We start from the raw sequence: 26014 nt of genomic DNA, 5'->3' as shown, positions 1-26014 counted from the left end.
AGTAGGCATAGTCTTGTTGGAGGATGTGTGCCACTAGGGTGGGTTTAAAGATTTCAGAGGCTGGGGCTGGGGATTTAGCTCAGTGGTAGAGTGCTTACCTAGGAAGCACAAGGCCCTGGGTTCGGTCCCCAGCTCCGAAAAAAAGAACCCCCCCCAAAAAAAAAGATTTCAGAGGCTCAAGACAGGCCTAGTAGCTCAGTCTTCCTTCCTGCTGCCTGAGGACCAGGATGTAGAACTCTCAGCTATTCTCTAGCACCATGTTTGCCTGCATGCTGCTACACTTCTCCATCATAACAGCGATGTACTAAACCTCTGAACCTGTAAGCCAGTACTAATTAAATGTTGCTGTGTTCATAATATCCCTTCACAGCATTTAGAACACCGACTAACACAGACCCTCATCTGAGTATCAGTCTTTTCTCCCAAACAGTTATATGCAGTTCTACCTGAATTACACTGGTCTTGTCATCTCATGGATGGGTAGAGTATATTGGCTGGAGAACACAGGGGAGGGGTGCTCCATCCACAGACACAAGGGAGTCAAGGGCCACGGTGGTACAGCCTTTCCAGTGCAGCTCTTTCCAAGTCACCCCAACTCCTGTCAATCACTCCTTACCAATGCCCTATGAATTCATTGGTACCTTAGGGTGAACTGTGCTGAAGTCATACTTAGTTCTGTGGTTGGGATCTTGGGACATGGGTATTGACATAGTTCTGATCTTCTCCAGGGAGGAAAACCTGCAACTGACACTCCTTAGATTAACTCTAGTTTTTCCTCATCCTTTGCTATAACTCTGTTGCTCTATTGAATATCCTTTCTATTCTGTTGTTGGCTCACTCCAACATTTGTTTCTGATGCTACTATTAAAAATTATTAGAATTTCGACTTTGTTGCCTTTTCACACTCCTGACTTCCTGCTTGAAGCTATGATGCTCTTTCACCTGTGCTAAGCATCCTTCTCTCTCCTCCATGGACTGCATTAAGTAGCCACTGCAGATCCTCAGACAGTCCTAACAGCCCTGCTGGTCCCACCTTGGGGTCAACCCATGTCAACTGCAATTTCTTCTTGAGGATCTGTGTTATGTTTCTTTTCTTGTGCTTGAAGTCCAACTTTTCTTGGGGATTGTAAGCATTTGGAAACTCTGGATTCTCTAAGATTTCTCTGAAGATTTATGGGTTACTTGTTCTTATGAATAATTTAGTTAATCGGCAACCTAATGCAAATTTTGTTTTTTGATCCTTTCTTAGGTCGCTGTAATCTTTCTGGTGCTTAGGTGGGTGGAGCTGAAGTCTCAGGAGAAATCTAGGCACAGAACCTGAGGTCTTGGCTCTTGGCTGTTTTGGTGTTTTCTTAATTCTAGAATCTCTCTCTCTCTCTCTCTCTCTCTCTCTCTCTCTCTCTCTTTCTCTCTCTGCTTTTTCTCTTTACAGTTTTTATAGTTAGCACACCCTGTTCTGCCCAGACACAGAACTGTTTAAAAACAGCTTTTCCTTCTGTGTTTTTGTACAGGTGCTGATATCCTGAGCATGACAGTTAAATCAGAAATTATCTTATCCACACCAAACCAGAGGTGATCTTATCCACAGCTGGAAATGCAGATGCACCTGTACCTTTCATCAGTAAACTTGATGCCCAGGATTAGCATCATGCACTCTGTGGGTCTCACCCGCTCTAGTCCTGAGTCTCAATTATAAATAAGTAATTCACAGTTTATTTCTTCCAACACTTAGCTCAAGTTAACACTTCTCTGTATTCTGAGATGAATAGGAGATGAGTAGGAACCCAGGATTCTTTACTCCAATGTAGATGTCAGTTCCAACCTTCTCTTCAAGAGAAGAATTTCCTTAAATGTTTTCTGCCCTCTTTTTGCTGATCAGAGCTGGCTCTCATCTTTCTCCCCTTCTGTCAGCTCTCTCCCCATCTCTCTCATAGAGCTTGCTTAGTCTAAAGCTTTCCTTTGCTTCCCCTGCCACTTCACTTGTTAGGAGCAGTGCTTTTCTTATTGATTGAGAATTTCATGCATGGATATAATATGTTTTCATCAAATTCACCCCATTCCTTCCATTCTATTTCTTCTTCTATATATCACTTTCCCTCCCAACTTCATGTGCTCTTTGCAAACCCCTCCAGGGCCACTTAGTGCTGCTCGCTTGCATGGGTGTTGAGCTATGTCTACTGGAGCATTGATAGCTTGTCCCTGAAGGAAACCAAGGCTCCTTCCCTCAGCAGCCAGTAGTCCAATAATTTCTTAGCTAGGTATGGAACCTTGCAATCGCTTCCTCTATATGTGCTGGGATTTTGCCTGGCTTGATCTTGTGCAGATCTTAGACAGGCTGCCACAGTTGCTGTGAGTTCACCATGCAGCCACCATGTCATGTTTGGAAATGACACTTGCCTCTTTCCCAGCATCCTTCCTGTTTCCCTCTTTTCTCTTTATGAACTTTCTGCTTGAATCTGTCCCCCTGGGCGTTTCACTTGGATTTCAGACATACACTTCATGGGAAAGAAGCATCTCCCTCTTCTCTATGACACGAAGGCTCTGTTCTCGATTGCTAGACAACTTGGTCACTCCCCTCCTTTCAGGAAGGCTCTTTCTTAACTGATTTAATCATAAGTTGAGTCATGAGCCACACTAAGCCAATAAGCTCATGTGAGCAAATGGCTCATCAATGATCTTGCTGTCACACAACTGTGGCACCTTCCTTCCCATCTCCTTCTTCCCCACAATGGCATGAGCACAGCACAGAACTGACTACCTCTGAGGAGTTTCCATTGCAGCCCCCAGCTTGCTCTTTGGTTTTGATTTTCACCCATTCTGCCTGCTCTGATCTTGTCCCCATTTGTGTCTGAGTCTTTGGAGTCTCTGATCCTGATGGTTGGTATTGGTCACCTTCTATCTAGCACCTGCTGCCTCTTGTGTTTGCAAATTTCCCACACCTAACATGTATTACTTTAAACACAGGGTCTAATCTGGAAGATCATTTCTTTCTTTCCCTCATTTCTTCATTGAAATTCAAGATAATGCAGTTGTTTAATGAGAAAGCCAGCTCCCCACTCCATTCTCATCAAGTTCGACTACACCACACTGTTCCATGGCTTATCTGCCCTATCGGAGCATACAAAGACAAGAGTTACATCCAGCATGGATGCAGATACAGAGCAGCCTGTTGAATAGTGTAAATACACCTCCCTACTGCTGAGTATTAGGAAATGAGTGGCATATTCATTGCTTATCTTCCTCATTGCCCTTCCTTACATTAAATGGGAAGTCTACTTGTTTGATAATTTCAGAAAGAAACAGGAAAGGGCACCATATAAATAAAAAATGTATATTCTTTTTACTACTCAGGAACTAAATCATCCTGAAGGATTTTAGAAAGTTCAATGTGGTACATACAAGTTAAATTGCTTTAATGACTTCCAGTATATCAGAGAAAATCTATTTATGTTATTTTGGTTTTACATTTTATTGATTTTTAAAATTTTAATTGTCCCCATTTTCTGAGTTAAATGCATAAAATGAATATAAGCTCATGCATAAGTTAAATTTCCAGGAATACAAAGCAGTAAATGAGCAGCAATTGTTTTCCTGGTTTCATTTATTGAACCTTCCTTTTTTCCAGTCAAAAGCTGAATCTTGACTGTGCCACATGGCTGCTCCCTCTCTAAAGACTTCCAAGTATGACTCAACCAGCTAAGACCTGAAAATATTTGGGAAACTTCATTTCAATGATATGGCTTGTGAACAGACTATTTTTCTTGCTATCCCCTTACACAATATATTAGCAGAACTATTTGCAATGCTATGTGATATGCTATAAGTAATCTAGAGATTATTTGAAGACAAGTAAATACTATACAGTGTGATATATCTGTAGATAGTTTGTGAACATCTATCTGATGAGTTGTACATCTATAGTGGTCCAGGAACCCATCACTGAATACCAACAAGTACCATGTTTTAATTCTTTCACACTTTGTACTGCATGAAGAAAAGACAGTGGGATTTTATGAAACCTCCAAACCTGACACTATCTTTGTACATGGTCTTACAAACTGTTTACTCAAGAGAGGTAGAATAATTTAAACTCCTTGCTCATCCTCTGTTGAGTGTGTTAAGGCTTGAAAACATTTGTGCTGTTTTCATACCAAAATGATCATGTGATATGTGCTCTCTCCATGTTGTTCTTTCTTTCTTATGAAGATTCCAAAAAAAGAATATTAAGAAATCATCAGGCATAGACATATAACTGACTAATATAAAATTGCACCAGGTCAGGTGTGCAAAAGTCAAATATGTCCATGTTTTTAGGGTATCTATTTATATTTTCTTATTTTAAAATAGTCTCCTGTATCTCACATGGGCCTCAAACTCTCTATGGAGCTAAGGATGGCCTTTGAACTTTGGGCTTTCCTGCCTCTACCCACAGAGTCCTGGTTTTGCAGATGTGCACCACTCATTCAGTTATTCAATGCTAGAGATCAAACCCAAGAGTTCCATGCATATTGGTAAACACTACCAATGGAGCTATATTCCTAGACCTTAAAGTTCTTTTTTCCCTCTTCCAAAGTCTTTATTGTTATTGTTTTAGAAAAGATGATACATCCACTCAGTAGAAGAAAGAATTGTGTTCAGGGATCCATCAGTAATGTTGAAAAGACCTCTGTCTTATCAACTTCTACTCATAATAAGCCTATTCATGGGCACAATAGTTGTAGTCAATCAGACCTTCAGGCTTAAACCAGAGACTTTCTTAGTATTTTGTATTGAATCACTGCTATGAATGATATTCCTTCCAGCTTGAGGGCAGAAAATCACTTGAATTGTGTCCGGCTTAGAATCAGCTGTGTTGGACTCTCCCAACATCACTATCTGTTTTCATCACTTTGAGGCCCTCCCAGACAGTGGCCACCATTGGCCCTGAGTTCATGTACATTATCAGCCCTGGGAAGAAAGGATAGTCTTTCACGTCAATGTAGTGCTGCTTCAGGTGTTTTTCAGAAGCCTGAAGGGTATTTATGGCCACCAGTCAGAACCCCTTCTGTTCTAAGTGCTTGATGATCATGCCCACCAGATTGTTGCATGTCATCTGGCTTGATGGCAATAAATGTGCACTTGGGTTGGCCATGGTTGAAAGCCAGCATGTTGGCTGTGGTGGTGGGTTGATGCAATCACCAAGAGGAGGGACACAGAGAGGTGACCTCACAAATTAGACTTGTCTTTTTCTCTTCCTTCTTTCTTTCCTTTCTTCTTTCTCCTTCCTTCCTTTTTTTGATCTTTCTTTTGGGGAGAAGGCTATAATGGTAGGGGGTGCCCTTGGGAGGACTGGGGAATAAGGGTGATCATGGTACATTATGTGAAGTACCCAAATAATCAATACAAATATTATATTAAAATTTTGATAATGTATTGGGCCATTGTAAAGCATCTGGAGAGTCTACCTCAGGATTGTTACTAAAAGTGATTAAGAGAAGAGAAAATGGAAGCCAACAGATAAGACCTTGTTAGCTGAACTGTGTGTCCTGTTTATCACCTGTGGCATCTAAGAGTACTTACTTCTGAGGGTGGAAGACATCAAACTAGGCTCTGAGGCCCTATCAAGATTTAATGTTGTTAGCATGCCATCCTGAAAAGTGTCCCGGCAAATTGATGGCCACTAGTAATAAAGATCTCAGTGTATGTATCTAAGAAGGCTGCATAGTGAAACATTCTCAGTTACAAGCCCTTCAGCCTCTGGAGTTTACTGAGGGACAATATGGCCTGGTTCTGTATTTGAATACTAGCCCTACCACATAAATCATTTGTTACAGAGTAATGTGGGACAGTGAATAGATACTATGATTTCTGTGTTTTCCTACTATGATAGATATTTGACAGCTTCAAATTTGGGGATATTACCAACAAGATGTTATAAGCCCTGTGCACAAGTGTTTTGGAAGTAGCTGTCATTTCATGTAGATAAGAGTATCTGTACTATGTGGTAGATATGGTGTGTGTGTGTGTGTGTGTGTGTGCGTGCGCGTGCGCGCGCAAAGGACAGAGGTCAAATCCTGAATGTGATTTCTAAAGAGCCATATAATTTGATTTTTGAGACAGAGTTTCTTTTTAACATGGATCTAATGACAAAGGCTAGGCTAGCTTACCAGGAGTCACATATACCTGCTTATTTCAACCTCCCCATTGCTGGGATTATAAGCACATTACAAACTCCACATTGCATAGCTTATGGGGCTTGAATTCAGGTTTTCATGCTTGTTCAAAGGCTACATTGCTGACTGAGCTATCACCCCTGCTCCCTGTTTTCAGCAGTGGTTCTAGAATTTTACTTTCTATACATGTATAACAGGCTTTCAGTATACCTGAATCTTTGCCAAGTCTCTGAATGACATTTTTTTGCTGATAAACATCTCAGCAAGTATGCAATGTTGTCTTGGTAGAGTTGAAATGTATATATTTTACCAGATACTAATTGTATTAAGCATCTTTATACTTGTCCATCCATACATCTTTGTTGAGTAGTACATAAAAATCTCTGACATATTCCTGTGGTGACAATTTTAGACTTTGGCTTCTTTAAAAAACAGAAATGTTACAAGAATATGTTTTTATTTCAATCCCAGGTGTGGGATATGGGGCTGCTTCAGGTTGCCCACAGCATATGATTTTGCCAGTGCCTGATAGTTTCTGCAAATGTGTTATGCTTGATATTCTGGAGTCTTTTCAGAAGGTATATAAATGCTAGGGCCCAGAGAGTCATGGTGGGCTGTTGGTTGGTTGTTGTTGGTCACAGTGTGTTAAGTGGCCTGGCACAAAGAAGAAACAGCAACACGGAAGAAATTAACTTTCCTGACAGCTGCTAACATTTCCCTATATCAAGGGCAAAGCTACTCCGATAGAAAGAATACGATGGTTTGGAGTACTGGGAAATGTGTGCTCTGGAAAATAGTTGTTAATAATCAGAGATCAAAATTAAAATTCCAAGTAAGGAAATTGAAGTAGAAGGGTTGGTGAATACAGGAGCTGATATAACTATCATTTCACAAAAATCTTGGAACTCAGAATAGTCACTTTTAAAGGTTTATACCCAGGTTTTAGGAATTGAAAAATTACCTCAAAAGAAGAAAGGTGTGTGACGGGTTAAATGGGTGGGACCAAAAGGCCAAACAGGAAAGTTAATACCTTAAGTGGATGACATACCCATAAATTTATGGGGAAGGGACCTTTTACAACAGTGGAGTACTCAGATTAATATTCCTGCAAGATAGCCCATGAAGAAATTAGGGGTGAAATGGTAGGTGCTCATGAGGGAATGTGTTGATACATGTCATCAAAAACAACTCCAGGCCATGCCATTATCCAAACACAGGACATCATAGGGATTGAGTTTCCAAACTTATAAAGGGGGCGGGGGTCACTGCTGCTGTACCAAAGGCCCTACCCTTGAAGTGGTTGACAGACAAGCCTGCATGTGTAAAACAATGGCCCTTAACTAAGACAAAATTACAGGCACTTGAAGAGCTGGTGCAGAAACAGCTGGAGGCTCAAAATATAGAAGAGTCAGCCCATCGAGTTTCTCTGTATTTGTTATAAAAAAGAAAGGAAGAAAGAAACCGGGACAATGAGGGATGTTAACAGATTTAAGAATGGTGAATAAAGTAATACAACCAATGGGTCCCTTATAGCCTGGAATTCCTCTACTTTCTTTATTACCTAAGGAATAGCCTATGACAACGATTGATTTATAAGATTGCTTTTTTACTATACACTGCATGAGCAGGATAGGGGAAGGTTTGCTTTCTTACTTCTTATTTATAATAATGTTTAACCTGTAAATTATATCAATGGAAGTTCTTCCACAAGGATTGTTAAACAGTCCAACTCCCTGTCAGTATTTTGTGCAGCAACCACTAGAAATAATTCATAGGCAATTTCCTCAATCCATTATTTATCATTACATGGATGATATTTTGTTGGCTGATTCTGATACACATACTTTACAGAAAATGTTTATGGAAACAAAAAGAATTCTGCCATGCTGGAGTTACATATTGGTTCTCAAAAAATACAGAGAGGAAATTCTACTAAGTATTTGGCTTATAAAATAAGTCAACTAAAAATTCAAGCACAAAAGGTACAGATCAAAAGAGATCAGTTGCAAACTCTTAATGATTTTCAAGGAGATATAAATAGGAGATATAAATTGGGTATGACCTATCACTGGATCAACTACTCAAGAGTTTAGTAATTTGTTTCAAATTTCACAAAGAGATTCAGACTTAAACCATCCAAGATGGTTAATAGCTGAAGCAGAGACAGAGAGAGACAGAGAGAAAGAGAGAGAGAGAGAGAGAGATAGAAACAAAGACAGAGACAGATAGAGAGAGAGAGAGGAAGAGAGAGAGGCAGAGAGAGACAAAGATAGACAGAGAGACAGAGTTATTCTGATAGAACAGAGACTATTACATACACACATGAATCACATAGATAACAAACATGATTGTATTTTGGTTATTTTACCTTTAATTCTTTCTTTTACTGGACTCATTATATGAAGGGAAGATAGTATTATGAAATATATTTTATTAGCACACAAACTAAGAAATTAATTACTATAAAAATTGATTTAATCACTAAAGGTAGAGTAAGACTATATTAGTGATTAGGAACAGAACTATCAGAAGTTGTAGTACCTTCTATTAATATTGAGTTATGTCATTCTAGATAATCAATGGCAAAGAGCTTGTAGCAACTATTTTTGAGAAATTAACAGCAAATATTCTAAAAGCAAACATCTTCAGTTCATAAAAAGAATTAATTATATTGTAGAACAAACACATTTTTTGTAAAAGAAATGCCAATCATTAAAGCACCTGCATTCTATTCTGATGTAAATACATTAGGAGTGGCAGACTATAATTAATAGAAATAAAGCAAGTTTATTCAAAGCCCATATATTTAAGTTCACAAATTAGAACTGTATGCAATTCTTATGGTATTATTAGATTTTCCTTAATTTAATTACCAACTCTCCATATGCAGGAGTTGTTTTGCTGAAACTGCTGGATTTCTGATAACTCAGAATTAACCTTGTTATTTATACAGTTACAACAAGTAATTGGAAATAGAAACTATGCATTATAAATTATCCATATTTAGTCTCATACAGGCTTGCTATATCCATTAGCACAAGGTAATGAAGAAATTGATCAATTTTAATCAAATTTTTATGAAAAAATCATGTTAACAGTAAATGTTTAAAGAAAAAAATATTCTATTACCTGGCAACAAGTCAAGAAAACTATCAGAAAATGTCCTACTTCTTCTTTGTATAACCCGACTGTATTTATTACCTGCTAGAAGTAACTCTAGAGGTACCAAAAGAAATTAGATATGGCAGATGGATGTGTTTTATTTTGCAGAATTTGGAAAACTAAAGTTTATACACAATACCATTGATACATACTTAGTTTCAATGGGCCACTGGTTTGAATTCTCACAAGTCTGTAATTACACATTTACTGGAAATTTACTGGAAAAATGGTTATTAAAGGGATAACTATGTAAATTAAGTTGGATAATGTTCCTACATACATCTCCATTAAGATGAAGCCACTCTTTGCATATTATAAAGCATTTTACAGGCATACCATAATATCTTACAGGACAAACAGTTACAGAAAGATTTAATCACACCTTAAAAGAAATGCTTTTAAAACAAAATGGAAGAATAAGGACCCCCAAATATTGACTAAATAGTACTCAGTTAATTTTAAATTTTCTGAATGCTAATGAGAAAGGAACAGCTACAGCTGAGAGACATTGGGTTATAGAAAAAACTGTCATAGTAAATTAGCCTATATACTGTAAGAATGTGTAAACATCAGAATGGAAACTCTCAGAAGTCTTGCATTGTGGACATATATATTTCCGTGGGAAATGAAAAGTTGTGGATACTATTTTGTTGTGGGGAGGGCAGTAATGGGGGGAGGATGGGGAGGGGAACACCCATAGAGAAGGGGAAGGGGAGGGGTTAGGGGGATGTTGGCCCTGAAACCAGGAAGGGGAATGACAATCGAAATGTAAATAAGAAATATTCAAGTTAATAAAGATGGGGGGGGGGAAGGACTTGGGGCCTCACAGGTTAAAGTGATTTCACGTGGGGCTCTTCTAGGAAAACAAACAAACAAACAAAACAACAACAACAAAAAAACTTCTAAAGATTAGAATTAAGCAGGAAAGGTCTCTTGAAAACCTTGGCCACTGATCTGAAAAGTGCTTAGTTCTTTGAAAATGTCTCTATTCATAATTTCCTGCTATACGCAATACAACTGATGGCTTAAAACAGAAAAAGGGAAATACAGTGACAATTTTGGAGTTTTGGTTTCTTTCAAAAAACACAGAATATTATAAGAATGTGTTTTTATTTTAATGCCAGGTATGAAATATGGGCTGCTTCAGATTGTGAATATCATTTGCCTTGTTCACTAGCAACAAAAACATCACCTCTCTCCCCTCTATCATTTTTTCTCTATCTAGTGAAAGGGTGGGAAAAGAGTGAGAAGGTATGGAAGAAAGAAAAACTCACAAAGCGGGTAATGCTGGTTACCTCTTTCCAGTGGCACACTTGCTTAAATGCCCCCTTCTTCCATGGCAACTTCTGAAGAATATAAATTTGCACTTTGATTGTTTACATTCAGGAGGAAAAAATAAGCTTTGGCCCATATCCATCACTGCAAGGAAATATTTGCTCAAAATGGGTTATAAATGCAGATGTCAAACCTGAAACCTTAAAAGATCCAGAAGGAAGTATGACACAGTTACTTTCTCAGAGAGTTAACTTGGACCTGTTTTTACTATCTTTTGTTTAAACGTCCCTGTTTTAAATAAAAGAACTTCCCTGATTTCAAGCTGTACTATAGAGCAATACTAATAAAAACATGGTATTGGTATATAAAGAGGCAGGTTGATGATCAATGGAATGGAAATGAAGACTCTGAAATAAACCCACACATATCTACAGACACATGGTTTTTGACAAAGAAACCAAAACCACACAATAGAAAAAAGAAAGTATCTTCAACAAATTGTGCTGGTCTAACTAGATATATGCATGTAGAAGAATGCAAATAGATCCATACTTATCACCATGCACAAAATTCAATTCCAAGTGGATCAAAGACCATAACATAAAACCAGATACACTAAATCTAATAGAAGAGAAACTGGGGAGTAGCCTCGAATGCGTTGGTATAGGAGACAATTTCCTGAACAGACTACCAATGACTCAGGCTCTAAGATCAACAACTGGAAAATGGGACCCCATGAAACCAAAAAGCTTATGTAAGTCAAAAGACACAGTAAATAGGACAAAACAACAACCTACAGATTGGGAAAAGATCTTCATTAACCCTACATCCAACAGAGGACTAATATCCAAAATATATAAGGAACATAAGAAAATGGATACCAACAAACAAAAGAACCAAATTAAAAGTGTCGTATTGTCTTAGTTAGGGTTTTATTGCTATGAACAGACACAAGGACCAAGGCAACTCTTATAAGGACAACATTAAGTTGGGGCTGGCTTACAGGTTCAAAGGTTCAATCCATTACCATCAAGGCTGGAGCATGGCAATGCTCACGCAGGCCTGGTACAGGAGGAGCTGAGAGTTCAACTTCTTGTTCTGAAGGCAACCAGAAGATTGACTTCCAGGAAGCTAGGAGGAAGGTCTCAAAGCCCATTCCTACAGCGAGACACTTCCTCCAACAATACCACATCCGTTCTGACAAGGTCACATCTCCTAACGGTCAATCCCTGGGCCAAGCTTATTCAAACCACCATAGGTACAGAGCTAAACAGAATTCTCAAGAAAGGAATCACAAATGGCCAAGAAGCACTTAAAGAAATGTTCAAAGTCCTTAGTCAACAAGAAAAGGCAAACCAAAATGACTCTGGGATTCAATCTTACACCCTTCAGAATGGCTAAGATCACAAACTGAAGCGCATGTTGGTAGGAAGCAAGGGAAACACTGCTCCATTGGTAGTGGGAGTGCAAACGTGTATAACGACTCTAGAAATCAATCTGGCAGTTTCTCAGAAAATTGGAAATAATTCTACCTGAAGACACAGTTGTATCATTCCTGGGCATCTACCCAAAAGATGTTCCACCATAACAAAAGGGCACATGCTCCACTATGTTCATAGTAGCATTAATGATAATTTTTCATCCTTTTCCGTGTAAATATCATACTTATAATTTTCATGAACTTGAGTAATATTCCATACAACAATCTGTTCATCATTTCCTGGCTGATGTGGCAGCAGTGGGCATAGATGTGCAAGTGTTTCTCTAGTAGGATATAGAGCCAGTCATTTGTGTGCCCAGGATGGGAATAGCTGGGTTAAATGATAGTTCTATTTCTAGATTTTTGGGAAAAGTCTATACTGACTTCCCAAGTGGCTACACCCCCACATTTTCACCAATGTATGTAATCATTTATGTTTCTAATTTTGGCCATTCTGATGGGGTTAAGATGGAATTTTAAACACATTTTCTATGGTGGCTAAAGATGCTGAACAATTTTTGAAGGGTTTGCTAGCCATTTATATTTCTCTCTCTTTTTAAAATGAGAACTTTTCTTTCAGTTCCATGGCCCATTTTTAGTTAACTTGTTTGGTTTCTTGATTTTTTTTTGTTTTGTCTAGACACTACTTCTCCAGTGCATGAGTAAACAGCAAATACTTTCTTCCATTCTGTGGGTTTCTCTTCACTGGACTGTTTTCTTTGTTATACAGAAGCCATTTAGTTTTACAAGATGCTTGTCAACAGTCTTTCCTATACTACCTGATTATCATTCCATGAGTCTTAACCCTTGTTAAGACAAGGACACATACTCTATCCCTTGAGAATCTTCAGGGTATCAGGGTTTTTAAATTTCTGTGAGATCTGTTATAGAGTTGAGGTTTGTTTGGAGCAGGAGAAATGGAACTGTTATTTTAAGCACTGTCTGGTTATATGTGGGTTCTCTGATGTTTTATACAGTACCATAAACTTCCCTCTCAGGACCACCTTCGTTTGTGCTAGATTATGTTGGTTATGGTTTCATTTTTATTCAATTCTAAGAGAGTTTTTTTAATTACCTTCTTGATTTTTTCAGTGACTCATTTGTGTGCTGGTTAATGTTCATGGATTTTGTTATTTCCTGTCGTTTCTGCCAACCTTGTTATCTTTGTTCTTTTGTGGTCAGATAGCATTCAAGATGTTATTTCAGTTTCCCTGTGTATGTTGAGGTTTGCTTTGTGTCTTAACATGTGACTAAATTTTCACATTTTTGAACGTTGAAATTCAGGTTTTGTTCTGGCACCATTTATTGAAGATATTATCTTTTTACCAATGAATATTTATGACATCTTTGTCAAAAATCAGGTGGCTGTAGCTGAGTGTATGTACATCTGGGTTTTCTATTCCACTGCTCTGTGTGTCTGTTTTTGCGCCAGTAGCTGGTTTTATCCTTATGGCTCTAGAGTATAATTTGAAGTCAGGTATGTTGGCATGTATTCATTATAGTATTCACTGAGTTCTGGATTGCTCTGACTATCCACAAACAATTCTTGAGGAAGTTCTATGGGGTGTTGAGAAGAATGTATATTCTTTATTATTTGAGTAATATATCCTCTTTATCCATTTTGAACAGAAATGAAAACCTCTGTGAAAATACTTTTAAATATTTTGATGTATTCTTTTCTATACTAGAAATAATAATCTTAAAATAAGGTAGCACTAAAAGATGTGTAAAAATTATGTTTGTAAGGAAGCATGCTGTAATACACCTATCAATTCTTAGGATATCTTTTGATATAAACTTCATCTCCCTATGTTAGGTTTATTATGCATTCTTGACAGGTCGAGGCATTTATTACTGCACCATGTCTGTCTTTGTCTCATTGAATGATATTTGATTTAAAGACTACTCTGCCTCATGTGAGCATTGCTCTCCTATGCTGCCCTTCGTTTCCATCTGCATGGACTGGCTTTTCGATTCCTTTATGTTCACTACATGTGTGTTCTTCAACGTGAAGCAAGTCTGCTGTAGGCAGCATATTCACAAATCTTACTGTTTAAAAAGTTCATTTTTCAATTATTCAGTTTGTTCATCTTCAGGATAACTTTGAGTGATAACAATACCTTCTCTTTTTTAATTGTTTTCTGGTTTTTAGTAGACAAGCTGTGTTTTCTCTCATGCTGTCTTCCTTTATGATTGATATTTCTGGTGACATATTAAAAATGGTTTTGTTGTGTCTCTCCTGCAGGTCTTTCTTTTTGGTTACTATGTTGAAACATATTACATCATGAACTTTCTTCAAGATGGTAATGAGCGAAGTTTTATTGAATACAACGATTAGATTTTACTCTCCATATTTTAAGTATTTAGTGTCCAAATTTACATCGTCTGTATTATGCACCTGTACATGGTTTATTTTAGCTATAGTTATTTCTAATTATTTTGTCCTTTGATCTTTATACCGGAAATGACTTGCACACCATCACTGGAGGCTTCGATGTTCTGAATCAGGATGATTCTGAGAACCAGTGAGTTCTCAAATGTGTAGCAAATCTCACAACTTCCTGTGTTTGATATCTGGATAAGAAGTTATTCTTTCAAGTTTGCTGCAGAGCAGGCCCAGTGGTGATGGGCACCCCTAGATTTTGCTTGCTGGAGAAAGGCTTTTCTGCCCTGTGTCTGAAACACAACTCTGCCAGGTAAGATCTTCTTGGTTGACACACTTTTCTCTTCAGCACTTGAACACAGTCTCTTGCTGTCACCTGTTCTGCAGAGTGCATTCCACGAAGTCCACTGGCACCAATATCCTGCTTGTCTCAGGATACTCTCATAATAAATAGCCCTCTCTCATGATATCTAACAGTCTGGTTCTCTGTCTTGGTATTCCTCTTAGGTAGAAGTTGATGGACTTTTATGTATGGGGATGATCTTCTTTTCTACAAACCAAGAAAGTTTTCATCCATTCTGTCTTTAGATGTAGTTTCTCTCTGGTCTTTTTTTGTCTTCAGCCTTTTCTCATCTTCCAGAAACATCATACTATACCTATAATAAATCTTGATGAAGTGGCTCAATTACATCATCTATGATGTCACTTATTACTGATAATTAGGCCAACTCTTTCTTTTTATTGATATAAGTTGATTTTCTCTTTTTTGACTGGGTAGCTTTAAGTGGTCTAACTTCAAGATAGTTGCCAAAAGTTTAGACCATATTTTTAATTATTTTCTTTTAGGGCTTATATTTGTTGTTTTATTTACTTTCTTCTTTGTACATTGTTTATAAAGTTTTAAACCATATATTCTTGAAGCTTGATAAACATCTTAAATATTTTTATTACTTTAAAATATTCATGTGTCTATGGTTATGTGTGTAAATATATATATGTGTGTGTGTGTATCTGTGTTTATGGTTGTATGTAAGAGTGTCTCTGTGTATTTCTGTAAGAGTGTGTGTGTGTGTGTGTGTGTGTGTGTGTGTGTGTGTGTGTGTGTTTAGACATAAATGAACATAGAGTGTTTAGAGATCAGAAGACATTGTACAAGACTTAGTTTTTCTCCTTCTAGCCAGTGGGTTCCAGTTACTACAAAGATCGTTAGACCTGGAAGGAAACATTCTTACATAATGAGTGAGCTTGTAAGTACTCCCTTAACATTTCAGGAGGGCCATTTTCTGAGGTACCTTGCTTCCTGTCATTTTATATATGGTACATTCTTTGGATGCGTTGTGTGTGACCTCTCAAATCCCTATGTCTTAGTGTTGTGTTTGCACACATGCAGAGGCGGCTATGATTTTGGCCTTTTACGAAAAGAATAGGTTTTTTCATTCTTAATTCTACCTGATACCTTATATAGTGATATCCTTGGGCAAGCAAAACTTGCTTTCTGATTCTGTGTATGCTTGGGCAGCTGAATTCACTCTGAACTCAAGTGGGACATCTGTCTTGGCCCAAGTCTTCAGCAATTGAATTATGCAGCCAGAGTACCCTGCTAGAAGGGGACTGAAACTGTTAACTCACCTGAGCCCCAACTTGGGCTCTCTGGTTAGAAGGCGCCAACAACTCTGTGTTCAGCATTTGGACAGAGTTCCTGGTATTGCCTCAGAGTTGGTGGGACCAATAGGTTGATGGCCCAATCAATACAAATACATGCTTGTGGTTTGTTCTGTATGAGCCTGGCATAGGTGGTCTTTAAGTTACCAGGGCACACTAAGTTCTCCTTTGTGACAGAACCATCTCTCTTCCTGGACTCTCAATCACTTTTGAAGCAGGACTGGAAAGAGGACAACTCAGGTTATTATTGGATGAAGCTTGCCAGAACTGAATTTACCAGACAAATAGAGGGTATATGTGAGGCTTTGTGACAAGAGATAAAAAGGAACAAAAGAAAATCAAACTTACTGGCATCAGGAGATACCCAGGGGAGCAGACTAGAAATCCCACTTACTGTTTGCCTTTTTCAGAGAAGTGTCAATAGACTCTTCTGCATTCACTAACAGTGTTTTACCACTGGACCTGAGGCTGTGACAATCAGTTGGACAGTTTACTGTAGCATAAGTAGAAGTTCAAAACAACAGGAGGACAAGGACCTGGACTTCCCAGGGGAGGCAGGAAATCTAGGCTATATCCATAATGTGTCTGGCTTTTTTTTTCTTTTAAGTACTTTGTATGGGTATTGATTTTTTTCTTTTTCAATCAAGTGAACTCTACCAAATATGCTGCATAATTTACAAAGCACCTTGCAGGGTTCTGTAAGCATCAGCCTGACCTCTAGCCCTGAATGAGCTCGTCAGTATTACATTGAATAGCTTAAACTCAGGAAGCAATCAGCAAACATTTAACTAGCTTTAAACAGAAGTACCCGACTTTTCAAGGTAGTGCACCCCTTTCTGGTCTTCTTGACTTGTTAATGGTGGAGCTGACTAAGTTAAAATGCCTGTCCAGGCTATGGTGCTTTGCAAGCCCCCAGCTTTTACTCAAAGCTAGGCTCTTCTCCCTCCCAGCTGGAGGTGGGTGGGTCTCTATCTGGAGGTGGGTGGGGCTCTCCCTGGAGATGGGTGGGGCTCTCTCTGAAGGTGGGTGGGACTATCTGGAGATGAGTGGATTTCTATCTGAAGGTAGGTGGAGCGCTCTCCGGAGGTGGGTAGAGCTCTCTCTGGAGGTAGCAGGCGTCTCCCTGGAAAGTGGGATATCTCTTTGTCTTCTCGCTAGCATATTCATTCTTCATCTTGATTTGACTTGTCTTAGTTTCTCACTTCTTCAGGTCTTGAATCTGGTGAGTTGCAGATACAGTGATACATGATAGTGAATTTAGATGGGTTTGATACATAGATGACAATTTCCTCTGGGGAGCTTCTGGGTTAATTTCCTTGGACTCACGAAAGGTAGTGAAAGATGGCTGTTGCCGTCTTTCCAGCCATGACTCTATCACTGATTTTCTTGTCCCCTGTGTTCCCCATCTCTGCCTTGTCAGCGTGGTCCTTCCACAGTGACTGTTGGGTCCCTTACCCTATGTGCTCCATTTCTAGTTCACAAGAAACATCCTCACTCCCCCACAACCCCAGACCAAAGACTTAATTTGAAAAAGGTGTTTTTGAGAGCTGGATGGGGTAGGACAAAGAACTGTGCTCTATGCTTTGTCAAGAGAATGCATGTGACTACAGTGATGGAAAAGCCCTGATTGTTTACATTATAAGGACACCAATGTACCCTGAGCTGAGGTTTTCATGGTGGCTTCATTTGTCACAATCAAACATCATATAAAAATATCAAATGGTGAAGTCTAGAAATAAATAATTCCTAAATGTCTAGTTTCATGCTTCTGGGTAAGGTGTTTTTGCTCCTGCTACCCACACAGATTCATAAGTGGGTAGTTAGATCCATTGCTGCCTATTCTTTGAGCCCTTATTGCCTCTTGTCAGTCACTCCCTTCTCTTAGTGAACCAATGCACAGTGTAGCAGCGCTTGTCTCTCCTGGTATACTTAATAATGGCTCTGAGTGCAAGGGCAGAGATGTTGGCACCACAGAAATGCTGAAGGGCTATCAGAGCACTTTCCCTAATATACATTATATTTATTTATTTTAGCTTATGTGTATGAGTGTTTTACCTGAATATATGTATGGGCACCTTGTGTGATCCTGGTGCCCATGGAGGCCAAAAAAATAAAAAAGTCTGCGGGATTGTCCCTAGAACTAGAGCTACAGGCAGTGTGAGCTGCATACAGGCATATGTCTTGGTCTGACATACGCTTCCATCACGCATCACAGTCCCAATCTGAAACTGTAGGGCAGGACTGAGGTCAGAAAAATACCCACTGAACTCCCATCCTGGTATGTCTTCAATCCCTCCAAGGCCCACAAAACCACCATCCCTAAGTATCATAGTACAATCTCCACTTCCTCAAAGGGACTACGGTCCTTTCATTGTTCTGATTAAAAGAGCAATTCTGCTTCTGGTAGTGACTGCCTCTGTCCTCCACTTCTATGCTGCCCCCATCAATCCCTTTCTAGTAACGTAGGTTCTGGTAACTGAACCCTGACACCCTGGAATAGCAGCAAATGTTCTTAACCACTCAGCTGTCTCAAGCTCAGAAGAGGTTTTGAGAGAAAGGCTACAATCACATTGCCTGTCGCAGTAAGTTATTTTGCTTTATTATTTTACCATATCTAATTTACAAGTTACACCTTACATGGAAATATAAAAGAACCATAGTGCATGCAGACCTCTCCATGATAGCCAAGATTTCAGGCATCCACTGAGTGTCTATACCCTGTTGTGTGTTCACACTGAGAAAATGTGGGGGAGTAGGGGTTGGGAGGACTCATTTTCCTTCTCTAGTAGCTCCCTGCCTGTACATCTTTGAAAACATTTGTGTATCGGAGTCATCTCAGATTACCAGGAGTTTCTCTCCTTAAAGTGCAGATGAGTGGTCTAAGAAAAGCATGAGAATCCACTTAAAAAGCAACCCCCCATAAGGATTCCAGTGCTCTGTGGTCCTCTGGCCACACAGGAAACTCTTGCTTTGACAGAGTAATCCCTGTACCTTGCACTCTGTATGAGTGCCAAGAATATGTGGATATTTTGATGATGTGAAGATAGTCTTAATGGTAATTTGACCACGATTGTCTATTAATTTGAACTGTGGTTACAAGTTTTGGTGTCATTTATGTAGTGCTGGAATCGAAACAAAGGCTAGGGTTTCCACACTCAGTTTGCTACCAGCTGCCCCTGGGATATAAGCAGATATACCTGAGCCCATCTTATTAAATGAGTGTTGTCTTAGCTGGTCTTCAGAGGTCTTGCTTACGTTAACTTTTCGCATTCAAATAAATGTATATGTTCATATTCTTATAAAGCTGGCATGTGATTCTGTATTTATATGCATTTTCTTTTCAGAACAAAAAGTAATGGATGCTTGGAAAACATTGACTAGGGACAGCAGCACATACGAACTGTGGAGATGCCACATAGCCACTGAAGAGAGATGAATTGGGGGTTTAAACTTTCTCCAGGAAATCATTCTTGCTTAATGATGTTAACTTATTAGCATGAAGATAATATCCAGGTGTAAAGAATTTCTCATTTCTAATGCCTCCAACATCCAGTAGTAGCAGTTGAGGAAAAGTTGTAAACCTTATTATTTTAAAAACAATTGCTGAAAGAAGAGGCAGAGCGGACCTGGCTTCTCATCGACACACCCCATTGCTTCCACACTTGGAACCTTCCTTCTTTGAGATGGGGTTCAACTAAGATATTAACCCAAACCACTTAAATCTTCCAGACAGTTCCTATTGCCCAAAGTTTTAATGCATCTATTTTGATCCTGTCTATATCAGAGTCCAAGTAATGATTTGAAAAGTCAGCAATTGAACGGTGAGCTGCCCCTGGACTGCCTCCAGGGATATGGCTTGGTCTGTTAAAGAGAGTCACAGATGAAGGAGAAAGACAGAACCCCAGTATGAACTTTAAATTGTGTATTATTATGCAAAGGAATCTCTGCCATTTTCTAGGGAGAAGAGTAGACTGGAATAAGGAGGAAAAGAAAGAAATTTTATGTGGGAAAAACCAACCAAAACTAAACCAAACCAAACCAAACCAAAACAAAAAAGTTGGTTCATTTCAAAGGTGCCATGAGGCAAATTATGTTTTTTAAGTAGTGACATAAAGGCCTATGTTTTCCTCGACCTATTAAATTACAGTTCTAATAAACCCTCTAAATGTCCCCGTCTAATGCAGCTTGAGAAAACAATGGAACATTCACATTAACATGTAGGTGCTGGACAACTTCAAAAAAGTTACCTCCGCATTTCACACAGTGATATATCAACAAAGAGAACATAGTAGGCAAGAAGACTCTGGTAAGAAAGGTGCACCAACCAGACTGAACTGGCAAGGAGACAGGAACAGGAAGTTCATGGATCTAACACAGATAGATGGTGACTATGTCTTCTCCCCACTGGCCGGGCTCCAGAATCACATTCTTCTGTGAATGGCTGCTTTTAAAAGAAGTGGCATGAAGGAAATAAAGGGGCAGGGGAAGTGAGTGGGAATTGAGGGGTCAATAACTTCAGATCACCGAATTCCAGGAATTCAGAAGGTATGAGAATAAACAAGGGTTTTTAAAGTTTGTAGAGATTAAAATATTTGGAAAAGATTTTTTAAAATGGGGGACATTTATAGAATGTTTACCATTGGTGGGAAAATTACTCCTGGTAGACTGTTTTTTCAAATACATAAATGTATGTTTGATATTATTGGAAACTTTGAATACTTATTCTGAAAAAAATTTACCAATGCCACAGGATTTTTAAGTCTAAATCACTCTGAATCTAAGTTTCCTTGGTAGGATTGTTGCTTTAAAGGAGACAGCTCTTGTATCTCCTGTGTATATGTATGAAATGGATTCTCTCAGTACAGCATCACTGGTGCCTGTGAAGGTGGCTTCATAAAATGTGGGCCTGAGTAAACATTGGGACCAAACTGAAACCAAACTGAGGTCCTTTAAAATCTGTAAAATCTTCAATATCTGATGTAGATGTCCTAGTGTTGGAAACTTGCCGATCAAATTGATGCTACAGAAAAAAATAAATAACTGTTTTATTCTGTGTCCCACATTAGAGATAATTAACTGTAAAGTGAACCTGTGATCAATTCAACAGTTGTCACTGTTGTGATAGAATCATGGCTCACATCCAGATAGACCACACCAGGCCAATGCAGTTCCACATGAGAGAGGTTTATTGTGGGGAAAGGTGACATAAAAGGACAGCAGAGACAAAGGGGGAAAAGAGAGAGAAGAAGGGGTGAAGGTCAGATAGGGTCTGCCTTTTATTTAGGCTGTGATGTAACCACTTGCAGGTAAAGGTGAGAGGTAAACCAAATGGACACTGGGAATGTATGGGGATTTCCAGGGCAACAGATGCGTGGGTCCCTGTTGTCTATGGGTGACATCACTGTGAGTTCAGAGGCAATCTGCAACCAACCATAAAACTGGTTCCTGATTCCAACATACGTCCCTTTTTCTTAAGGAGAAGAGTAAAAGGAGGAGGAGGAAACCTATGGTGAATAGGGAATAGGAGTGTCTTCTCTCTTAAACTGCGTCCTGCTTTCTAGTGGTGTTGTCAATTTCGGGGTGTAGCTGACTTTTCCCATTGGAGTCCACTTGGTAAACTTTCATATCATGCTCCTCTGTGGACAATGGCTCCTCTGTGGACAGCGCGACTGGTAACCCAGTAATAGGAACTGATTAACAGCTTGGTTAGAATTTTTTTTGTATCTGTTGTTGAAGGAATGTAGAAACAAGATTAACGAGGCAGGGAGTGAATAGTAATGCCAGAAAGATGACTAGGAAAGGCATTATGAAAGGGAGTATTCACTTCCATATAGGGTTTTTGAAAATCCAAGAATTAGAAGCCTCACAGTCCTTAAAATTCTACATATCTAGCTGAAGCTCCTGGATTTTATTTCTCACTATCTTGCATTGGCTGACTTAGAGACAGCATTTTTCTTGGAGGAACAGGCAAAGACCACTTTCTTTGGCTGTCAGGCTATCCAGTCCCCAACAGTTCTGAAGCACCACAACCGCCAAAGAATCGATGCGTTTCTGGATAGTGGGCATGGTTTCAGACTTTTTTTTTTTTTTGAAAACTGGCATCAAGCTTGAAAGTGAACTTATTATATTGGGTCTTAGAAGTCGTTATCCCTGCAATTCCAGTGCCAGCACCTATGGCTATTCCTGCAGCGACCAAGAGTGGCATGGCCTGAGCTATCCTCTTACCTTGGGCAGAAAGAGGTCTTTGCCTGTTCCTCCAAGAAAAATGCTGTTTCTAAGTCAGCCAATGCAAGATAGTGAGAAATAAAATCCAGGAGCTTCAGCTGGGATTGGCAAGGACTCTTTTCCCTGGATTACTCCTAGTTCAGTGCAAAGGAGTACCAACGTGCAAACTCCTGACCAGCTGGCAGGTAGATGATAATAGTGCCACAGAGGATTGTCGTGTTTTGGACTGCAGGGCATTGTGGCAGAAATGAGGTATCAAGGGTTATGGTTCCATTGCACTCTAGGAAGCTTAGTGTTCCTACAGAACATGTTCCAGATGTCTTCAAACAGTTTGCCACTCCAGAAAGAGGGATAGAGAAAAGGTATGGAGTCATGGAGACATCAGGATCAGGGCAGCTGACAAAAGGTGAGGTAAGATTACTTGGCAGGATCAGGAAAGAGGCCGTAAATAGCAATTTTGAGCTAGTTCCAGGGGGGTACACATAGCCAGCAATCTTTAAAGTGACCAGGTCTGGTGATGTTAAGGAGTTAGTATGCAGAGGTCAAGGTCTGAAGCAAAAGGCGGAATGACACGTTAGTGCCGTTTATGAGGGGAGATGTCAAAGAGGTAAGGACCTCAGAGGAGTGTTTGATTACTTCCCCTATACTTCCAATATCTAGATGTTGGGCAACTAAGACATATTTTCTCTGGATGTGAATAGTACTTACTGGAAACCCTGCTTGATTTTTTATAGTAGATCTTACCAACAACTCCTGTCTCCCACCTGGGATTCCATGGGGCTTATATGTAGAAAAAGAGTATCTTGCATTGTTGATAGAAGAAGTGATTGATTTGTGATCCTAGCATTTGTATCTGACAAGACCAATATGGGAAGTTCCCATATTCATCTGGCCATTTTTTGTAATAATCTTTTGTCTGGTCAAAGAGAATGCAAGTAAAGGGATCATAATACTTAGATGGGGTAACAGATAAAGATTTAGATGGGATAGCAGGGATGACAGCAATTTGGATCGGTTCCTGGCATCTGGCCATGGAGCAGTTTCCTGACCCTGTTTAGAAAGACTGTTATCTGCGGAGGTTTCTTGAACCCTGACTCTGCAGATGTAAGGACTACACTAGACATTTATGGACAGCAGAGGGAGCATGAGAAGCCCATGTCTAGTCCAGTGAGGCTGAGCATAGCTGCTGCAGTGGAGTCTCATTTTCTGGGATTGGGGACAAAGTAGGTGTGTGGTCTTGACGACTTCTGGAGCTTAACAGAACATGGGCCTGGTTGGGGTAATTGTTAGTCCCAAAGAGGTGACCTGAGGGGTGGATTGTTAAACTTTAGAAGGCAAGGCCCTGTAGCTTCAACTGAAAAGGAAATTTAGAAGAGCAGAGGTGTCATCTTGGCTAATTTGTAGAGAGGGGCTACAGAAAAGGATGTCATCTATGTAATGTGCAATCTTAGATTTAGGGAGAGACAAAGACAGTAAGTCAAAAGCCAGGGCCTGTCCAAATAGGTGTGGGCTGTCCTGGAATCCCTGAGGTGCAACAGTCCATGTGTAAGTTGGGTAGAGAGGTGGGTGTGAGGACCTGTCCAGGTAAAGGCAAATATGTTCCGTAACTCAGCGTCTAGAGAGATAGAGAAAAACACATCCTTGAGATCTAGAACTGAGGATTGGAAGTCCCTGAGGGGATAGTGGAAAGAAGTGTGTAAGGATTAGCCACAGCAGGATAGAGGGGAACCACTGCAGAATTAATGTGCCTGAGATCTTTAACCAGGTGACAGGTTCCAATAGGTTCCTTAACTGCTAGCATAGGGGGTTAAAGGGGGAAGAAGTAGGGCGAAGGAGTTTTTTTCTTAAGAGGCCAGAAGTGATAAGTTTAGGTTCCCTGGAGACAGACAGGGTATTAAGCTTGGGTTATGTACCTGGTAGAGTCCAGTCACTGGGTGGCGACAGGACAATGATGTTTAGCAACAGAAGGGTTCTGCCCATCCCAGACTCAGGGGTCTGCATGAGAAGCTGGTAAAGGAACAACATGTTGGGGTTAGTAGGTTAACTAACCTACTAACTAACTAGTAGTAGAAAAAGAAGCACAGACTGTTGATGAGCTTGGCTTTAGGTGAGTGGGGGAGCAAAGGAAATAGAGACTCTCAACTTAACTGGAAGATCCATTCCAAATAAGGGGACAGGGCATGTTGGCACTACCGAAAAGGAATGGGTGAGAGGTACACCCCTAAAAATGAAGCTAAGTGGTAGGGTCTGGAAGGTAAGGTTGTCCTCCTACTGTGACAGGAGGAAAACAAGAGGGAGAAGTGGGTCCTCAAAAGGAGTTGGACCACCCACATACCATGATGGCTACCCGGGGCTCCCTGCTAGTGACGGCAGTGGTTGGGTCAAGGAAGCTCAGGCCCCTTCAGTCATACATAACCAAGCCTAGGAGATTGGCTGGAGGGTTATCCTGGAGCCTGTGCAATGTGAGGACAATTGACAGCCCAATATCCCTCCTGATAGCACCTAAGACATGGCCTCTTTGGCTTGAGGAAGTTAGTGCAAACCCTTGCTCGGTGGCCTTGTTGACCACATTTGTAGCAGGAGCCTGATGGTCCCTGAGCCTTAGAAGACCATGAGCCCTGGGCAGTGGCTGGGGCTGGTCGGACAGCCTTTGTCAGCATATGGTAATTTTGTCTGTGGGCTTTTTCATCTCTCTCATGGTACACTTTGAAGACCGGTGCCAAGACTTCTGCCTGTGGAATTAGGGGTCCCCTCTCTAGCTTTCTAAGTTTGGCTTTTATGTTGGGGTAGCCCTTGGAAAAGAAGTAGGTCATCAGTACCTTCTGAGTTTTCAGGATCCAGATTAGTGTGTTGCAATAAAGCATTTGTGAGGCACTCTAAAAATTGAGGTGGATTTTCCTATTTGTCCTGGATGACCTCTTAGAGTTTTTCAAAATTTACTGGTTTTAAAGCTGCCCTACAGAGACTGGCCAGGAGGCAGGTTATGAATCTATCCCTGGCTAAAATACCACCTATGGAATTTTAATTCTATCAAGGATCTTGGTCAGGTACTGCCTTAGCTCGGCAGATCAACTACATTCTATCTGTTTGATGAATTTTGTCTGTATGTGTTCTTGCCTGTTCCCAAACTTGCCTGCATTTGTCAGCAAGTAAATTATATTAAGGATCATATGTACATCATGAAAAGTCAAGCTTTAAGATTGAGTAATCAACTGAAATTCTTTAATAAAGACTGAGGAGATAGAGGTGTAGGAACTCAGTCTGCCTACTATTTGAGAAAGTTCACTCAGTGAGGAAGGAACATGTACTCTGACAAGACCATCTACCCCAGCAACTTCCCTTAAAGGAAGGACTGGTGCTGGGTCAGGTGTCCCTGGAGGAGAAGGGCTTGGGGTTTGACTGGCCTTAGTGATGGGAGGGGTGAAGGTAGGTACCAATATAGGGCAATTGAAGCAAACTGTAGCTTGCACAGGAGGAGAGGAGGGGTCTGGAAAGGTGGAGCAAGCAGGCTCTGGAGTAGCTTGGTGAGAAGGAGAAATCGAGGCAGCCGTTTTTGGAGGCATGGAAACAGGTCTGCAGCAGAAAGGAGGCAGTTTGTCAGCTGGATCAAGGTTTCTGGTGTCATCTGGTGTGGAAGTTTCATGGTTAAGAGAAGTGGGTTGGGGAACAAGAAGA

At 40.0% G+C, this 26014-nt stretch overlaps 1 protein-coding gene and 1 pseudogene across 1 annotated transcript in view; one reads left to right on the top strand and one right to left on the bottom strand.

The window, feature by feature from the left end:
• Positions 1-26014, top strand: part of Dpp6 (dipeptidyl peptidase like 6) — a 906096-nt gene that overhangs the window by 6708 nt on the left and 873374 nt on the right. The window lies entirely within an intron of this gene.
• Positions 4697-5147, bottom strand: Nme2-ps4 (NME/NM23 nucleoside diphosphate kinase 2, pseudogene 4; annotated as a pseudogene).

The sequence above is a fragment of the Rattus norvegicus genome, chromosome 4 (assembly GCF_021556685.1).
Source record: "Rattus norvegicus strain SHRSP/BbbUtx chromosome 4, alternate assembly SHRSP_T2T, whole genome shotgun sequence".
Classification (NCBI taxonomy): Eukaryota; Metazoa; Chordata; class Mammalia; order Rodentia; family Muridae; genus Rattus; species Rattus norvegicus.
This window is presented reverse-complemented; position numbering and strand designations above follow the sequence as displayed.